Source organism: Callorhinus ursinus, unplaced genomic scaffold (assembly GCF_003265705.2).
Source record: "Callorhinus ursinus isolate GAN/ISIS: 27379988/994484 unplaced genomic scaffold, GSC_fseal_2.0 scaffold18, whole genome shotgun sequence".
NCBI classification, from domain to species: domain Eukaryota; kingdom Metazoa; phylum Chordata; class Mammalia; order Carnivora; family Otariidae; genus Callorhinus; species Callorhinus ursinus.
In genome coordinates, this window is record NW_027397080.1 from 35,645,707 (window position 1) to 35,652,950 (window position 7,244).

General features: G+C 60.9%; 1 long non-coding RNA gene across 1 annotated transcript; it reads left to right on the forward strand.

Annotated features, from left to right (window-relative positions):
• Nucleotides 1-2,433: 2,433 nt before the first annotated feature.
• Nucleotides 2,434-4,244, forward strand: LOC141374510 (uncharacterized). The gene is made up of 2 exons (XR_012381450.1): nucleotides 2,434-3,810; nucleotides 4,001-4,244. It is a non-coding gene; the product is annotated as an uncharacterized lncRNA (long non-coding RNA).
• The last annotated feature ends 3,000 nt before the right edge of the window (nucleotides 4,245-7,244 follow it).

The window sequence follows — 7,244 nt, forward strand, 5'->3', positions numbered from 1 at the left end:
GCACTGGAGGGAGATGCTAAGGACGCAGGAGAGGAGTCCTTGACCTCACGCTCCTCCTTCTGGGGGTGTCCCGGAAATGGGCTGCCTCCCTCGTGGGGGCCTAGCCCCCTCCTCACAGGACCAGCCCTGGCCTCTGGGGGCTGCACTCCTGGGTCCTGGAGCTGCGGGTGGTCCCAGATTCCTCCCTCCCTGGTGGGCTGTGTGGACTCCTTCCTTTTTCTGCTCTTCCTGCCTTCAATCCCGGGACATGAGTGCCGTCTGACCCCTGGGCGGAACCTGCCGCTCCGGCCACCCCAGGGCGACCACATTCCCCCAGGTCTAGCAGCCTGGTCCCGTGGACAACAGGGCCCCGAGGCAGGATGGGATCAGGCCGGACCCAGGGGCATGGGAGCCCCCATGAGACCCCCACCAGTCCCGGTCTGTCCCCACACCAGCAGCCTGCGTTAGACGGTCCCCGCACCCTGCTGCATATGTGTGCTTATATCCTCCTGCCTAAGGGGGGTGTCCAATGAAGGGGAAGGGCCGCCCTCTCTGCACCCTCCACTCAGCCCTCACCTGCATTGGGAAGTATTCTAGAATGTTCTAGGAACGCCAGCAGCACACATGTGTCTCAGAGCACACTCAGGAACCCAAGGCAGGGTGTGGGGGTGCCAACACCCCCTCTGCCTCCTGCCACACCCGCACTGACTTCCCAACTCCTGCCATGCTCCTCCTGATGGAGGTGGCTAAGGGTCCCACTGGCCAGGACTGGCCAGCAGCCACCTCACGGTCACTCCCTAATTCCATTTCCCAGGGACCCTGGACAGGAGATCCTGGGCACCAGGGGAAGTGACAGTGCAGGAATACCTGATTCATCACTGAGGAGGTGACACAGAAGGAGGAGGCCGGCGACAGGGCCCTCCACCCCCACCAGGTGTCCCCCTCGCTGGCTGTCACCTGCTGGGTGTGGCCCTCCCCTTCCTCAGTGCTGGGCCCCCAGAAATCAGCATGTCTGAGGCTCCCTGGGGTCCTGCACCCCATCTTCCCTGGTGGGTGAAGTGAGCCGTGAGCCCACACCCTGGGGCCTCTCCTCCCACAGCCCCATGTGACCTAGGCCCTGGGACGCCCCTCTGGGACTCTCCTGACTCAGCCCGAGTTGTACCCAGAGACCCACAGGGCTCCAGCTGGGTGCCTTACCCTGAGGATCCCACTGCCTCCCTGTGACCTCCCGGTCAAGACAGTGCACGGGGACTCTGGGAATCCCTCAGTCACATTTCCCCTTTCTTCTTGAGACAGATTTCCAGGGTCTTGAGGGGTAGGAGAGAGATGGAGGTGGCTTGAGCCGGACCTCGGAGAGCGGGAGCAGGGTCATCCCGAGACCCCGCCGCCGGGGCACGCCCTCCTCTCCTCGGCATTCGGGCTAGCCTCAGCACCCCCTGCTCTGTGTGAGCTCCAGGCTGGACAGTGGGTTCAGAGGCAAAGCGGCCTGTCCTCGCCCTCGTGGGGCTCCAGGTCTCAGGAGGGAGCCACATCTAAAAGCCAGAGATCAGTCATGTGGTGGGCACCTGCTTGGTGAGGGAGGCAGGTGCCAGGTGGGACGAAGGATGTGGCGGAGCCCTGGGAGGGGGACCAGGTGGGGAAGGGTGTCTCTGAGAAAGAGCATAGGTTGAGCGATGCGGACGGGCAGTGCCTGGCGTCCATTCTTGGTGAGGCGGGGGGCTGGCACAGTGGCCGAGGCCCGCTCCTGCAGGGCGACCGTGCCGTCTTCAGGCTGGTGCGGAGGGTGGACTGGACAGACAGGGGGCTGATGAGCAGGCTCCAGAGGCAGGCCAGGTGGGAGGCATGAGAGGCAGGGGGCAGGCTGCAGAGGGGGAGGGTGGGGCTCTAGAGGGGACACGGGTGATGCTCGGAGGCGGGAAGCCTGCAGAAGGCAGTTCCTACTGTCACCATGGAGGGGAGGGTGGGCAGAGCGGACCCCACTGCATGGCCTCATGCCCGTGGCAGAGGGGAAGGATGCACGGCTGAGGGTCAGAGGAGGACCAGAGGGTGTGCGGGGAGCCTGGGGGCTTCCCAGAGGTTGAGGGGCCGGCTCCTGGGAGCAGAACTGGGGGATGGTCTCCCCCAAGCTCCAGACCAGGGCATCAGTCGCTGACCCCCATCTCCCAGGCATCCCAAATCCTGGTGCGTCCCAGTCCCTTACCAGCTCCTCCCCAGCGATGGAAAGAGCCTGCTCCTCCCACCCAAGACCAGAGCCTGGAGGCCAGAGTGCTCCCCCCCCCGTGCCTCCCCCCCCCCCCTGCCCCCCCCCCCCCCCCCCCGGCCGCCCCCCCCCCCCCGCCCCCCCCCCGGCCGTGCTGCCCTCCCCCCATGGCTCCCCCCCCCCATGCTGCTCCCCCACCCCGCGTGCTGCCCCCCCGTGCTGCTCCCGCCGCGTGCTGCTCCCCCCCTGTGTGCTGCCCCCCACTTCGGGCCAACCCCTTCCGGGCTTGGGGAGCAGGCTGAGGAACATTCCACACCACCCTCAGCCCTCTCTCCACTGCCAGGCAGCAGCTGGGGTACATTTCCAGCTACAAATCAAGCCACGTCTGCCCCTCCCCACTCTCTGGGGCCTCGTGCCTCTGGCTGGGCGGCGGGGGCGGGGGGGGCGCTTACACAACACACATCTGTCTCTCCGGGTTCTGGAACTGGAAGTCTGAGATCACGGGGCCTCTCTCCTTGGATCACAGACGCTGCCACCGTGCGTGTCCCCCACAGCCTTCCTCTGTGTACACACAGGGAGAGAGGTCTCAGGTGTCTCCTCCTCTGGTTTGTTTTTGAGCTGGCTCCACGCCCAGCCTGTAGCCGGGGCAGGTCTTGAACCGAAGACCCGAGATGAGATCAAGAGTTGGACACTTAGCTGACTGAGCCGCCCAGGCCACCCTCCTCCTCCTCTTCGGGGCGGCAGCCCTGTGGGATCAGGGCCCCCGTATGATGTCATGTGGCCCTATCTACCTCCTAGAAGCCCTGTCTCCAGGTGCAGCCACATCAGGAGTCAGAACTTGCACGCGTGAATCTGGGGGCACACGATCCAGGGCGACCTCCCACCAAAAGGTGAGCTCCTGAGGACCAGGAGCTCCATCCCTTGTCACTGCTGCGTCCCCAGCGGCAGGCACACAGCGCAGGCCCCCTGGGACACATGAGGTGGGGGAAGCCTCGCATCGTGGAGAACTGGGGCTTGGGGTTCTCTGGGTGAACCCAGTGACGTCACAGCGTGTCAGCTTCAACAAGGGCGCACCAGGTGTGCACTCAGCCAAAACAGAACCACATCAGGCCCCCCAGCCATCAGCTAACCCTGTGGCTTGTCACACGGCCTCTGCCTCACTCTGTTCCGCTTATGACACGGGCAAGGAGTGTTAGTTCGTCGGACACCTAGGTCGTCGGGGCCGGGGTCCCCAGCAAGAAAACAGGGCACCGGGACAGCCGAGACAAAACCTTACGAGCATCCCGTTTACAGCTTAGACAAGACCACGGCAGCTTCCTGTCCAGCAGCCTCTGCAGGAGCGACATTTACAACACATCACGAAACAAGACTACTGACCATGAAACCTCGGTCGCTGTCACAGGTTGGGGCAGGTAGTCTCCCAGAGGTCAGCCCCCACGAGACCAGCAACACATGCACGATAACCTCATAGGTGGAGGGCGTGATCCAACCCTGACTGGCACACCTTAGCGGCCAGTCCTCAGGGGACCACTCTCAGGATGCTCAAGAGAGTTCCTCAAAAGAGCTTATAAAAACCCCTAGGGGCGGGGCGCCTGGGGGGCTCCGTCGTTGAGCGTCTGCCTTCAGCTCAGGTCATGATCCCAGGGTCCTGGGATCGAGTCCCACATCGGGTCCCTGCTCCTTGGGAGCCTGCTTCTCCCTCTGCTTCTCTCTCCCTCTGTCTCTCATGAATAAATAAATAAAATCTTAAAAAAAAAAAGAACCCTAGGGGCAGCTCGGGGGCTCCGTCGGTGAAGCGTCTGCCAACTGCCTTCAGCTCAGGTCGTGACCCCAGGATCTCCAGTGGTCCTGGGATGGGGTCGGGCTCCTCAGGGGAGCCTGCTTCTCCCTCTTCCGTCCCCCTGCTCATGCTCTCTCTCGCTTTCGCTCAAATAGATGAATGGGATCTTTGAAAAATTAAATAAATAAAACCCCTAAATCTGAAAGCCAAAATGGCAACCCTCTCGGGTCCCCTTCCTTTCCAGGAGCTTTGCACTATGTCAATAAACTCCACTTTGCCACTCTTCGTCTGGTCCACCTCTTCATTCTTCGAAGCGGCGTGACCACGAACCACGGGCACTAAGGGGACAAAGGTCCTGTAACACTAAGACTCCCGGTCATGGATTTCCCAGCTCCTAGCTGCACTCAAGGCACACACAGCCCCAATCCCCCAACACAGCCCAAACCCCATGCAAGCTGCCACCTACCGCCGCCCACGGTGCCCCCGGGAGCATTCCCACGCTGTCACAGGCAATCCCCCAACCTCATGGCGTGGGCACATGCCTGGGGGTCCGACTGCAGGGCGTGGACCAGTGTTCGCGTTCTTCAGGTAGAGTCACTGCACGGGGAACAAAGCGTTCTTTCTCAGGCGAATGCTGATCACCTGGGGGTAATTCTGGGAGGCCGATGTGCCAAAGGATCCCGACACCCACACACACAGGCCTCCACACGGTGCACACGCCCACAGCCCAGCCAGGAGGACCTATGATGTGCATTGAACAAATCCTGCCCCCGTGCCCTGTTTCCCTGCCTCCTGAAAAAAGTCAGGCATCCTTCCGCTGGGGGCGTGGGGAAGGCTCTGACCAAGGACTAACTTCCCCTTTCTGCTTTATTCTCCTCTACCTTGTATGGGGTTTTTTTTACAACAGTATCTTTCACTTTACAAGAAAAAGTCTGATGGAGAGATGCATTGACATTCATCGCTGGTGAGGGCTGGGCCGCCGGGCCAGCCCCAGGGAAACCCACGGGTTCCCCAGGAGGCAGCTCTGCCGGGCAGTCAGGGCGGTTGCTGTCTGCTGCACACCCGACTCCCCACCCCACTGGCCGGTCCCCCCGCCCCCCGTGCTCCAGCCCTCAGCCCTGGACTAGGAGTTCGGAAGCGAAGGAGTGCCAGCGCCGGCCCGGAGGGATGGCCTCTGGGGCCTGCACACCCGTGTTCCTGACGGCTGGAGGGAGGAAGCAGTGTCCCTCACAGACGAATGGACCAACGCGTGTGTTACCTGCACCACGGACTATCACTGAAGCTCTGACGCGCATTTCGTGGAGCATGGTTGACCTTGAGGATGCGGAGCTCCAGGAACTAAGCCAGTCCCAAGAGGACAAACTCCCTCTGAACCCACTTGCACGAGGGACCTAGAGTCGTCAAGTTCCTGGAGAGAGCAGGCGCCAGGGAGCAGGGAGGGCGGGGGGCCAGGGTTTCAAGCGGGCAGAGCGTCAGTCTGGGAAGATGGAACGTTCCGGAGATGGACGGCGGGACGGGTGCACCCCGGTGTGAGTGTGCTTCATGCCACTGAGCTGTGCACCCGCAGACGGCTAGCACAGTGAATCTCATTTATATTTCATGACAGTTTTTAAAAAATAGATCAAAAAAATTTTAAGAGAAAGCCGGAGGGAGCCTCGTGTTGATAGAACGTTCTCTATCCTGCCCACGTCGGTGTCAATATACCCGTAAGCCCCGTACCCTAGTTTTGCAAGACATCACCAGCAGGGAACACCGGGCAAAGGGCACGCGGGGTCTTTCTGTTTTATTCCTTACAATTCCATGTGAATGACACCAAAATAAAAACCTCACCTAAAAAATAAGAGCTGCATGCTGCTCAGGTGTTTTGCTCTTGTGCTTTGGGTATGTGGTTGGGCAACAAGTCCCACGCCCAAGGCCTCCGCGGGTCCTGTGCCTCAGAAGCACCGCCCCGCCCGTTGCCACACAGGAAACCCCTGAGGCCCCGGCTCTCCGCAAGGGCAAGGTTCCTGCCCATACTGGGAAGCTACGGTTTCTCTTCCAGGTTATTCCACAATCGTGTTTTCTCCCTGAATTGTAATAATGAGATAAAAAGTGTAGCTCTACTTTGCCTTTCTCTTTCGTTTAAATGAAGTCACTGGATGTCTTTTTACACAGAAACGCTTGAACACATGAAGTAAATGTTGGTGTGTGGCCGTGGCCCTAATGAGATGCCCCTTGCTTGCTCACGGGGCCGTCCAAGCAGCACTGAGGCCCCAACCTGGACAGGGGTGGGGGCCGGGGCTACTCATCACTCAGTACATGTCCTCAGGCCTGCGTCTCTGTGTCCCACCGAAGATACGATATTCAGGGTCCCCCTATACTGCTGCTTCGATAACCGGCAGATGACAGATGGGCTCCCCAGAATCATCAGCCCGCCTCCTGACCAACTGCCCAATTGATGAAGAAGCCCTGGGTTAGTCCCCTAGAGAGGCCTGGGCCAGGGGAGGAGGGGCCTTATCCCCAGTCCAGAGCCACCCGGCCTCCAGGAAGACATGCTCTGTTCAGCCCACGTTTATGAGGCACCTGCTGCGTGCCTGGGTGGCTCAGTTGGTTAGGCGACTGCCTTCAGCTCAGGTCATGATCCCGGACTCCTGGGATCGAGTCCCACATCGGGCTCCTGGCTCAGTGGGGAGCCTGCTTCTCCCTCTGGCCCTCCCCTCTCATGCTGTTTCTTTCGCTCTCTCTCTCTCTCTCTGTCTCTCAAATAAATAACAAAATCTTAAAAAAAAAAAGATATGAGGCACCTGCTGCATGCGGGGCTATGGGCACAGACATGGCTGTCCAGGCCGTCCTACCCACACAGGAAAGACATGCTGCTCGACAGGGTAACCAGAACGCTGAGTGTGAAGTTGGGGAGCACCCGGGGGCACCACTAATGGGGGGCAGCTCAGGACCCCACAGGCTGGAGCTGCACCTGTCAGGGAAGCAGCAGGAGTTTTGAGCAGGCCGGCTGCAGGCTGCTGTGGTCACTGCCCCAGCAGCGACCCATCCTCTCCGGGGATCGCTCCCTGGATGAGGTCACAGCGGGGCTCGTACTTCCCCAGAAGATAACTTCCCGTCTGGGTCAGCGTCTCCTCACCCCCTTTTCTGGAACCAACCAGAAGACCTGCCCAGGCCTGGGCATTCCCTCCTGGTCTGTCTCTCCTACGCCCCACTCCCAGGACTGGGGCGGACTTGGCGGGCGTCCTGAGGGACCCACCGCCTTCTCCTCCGCTAGGGGGACATCTCGAGCCTTCCCCCCCCCCC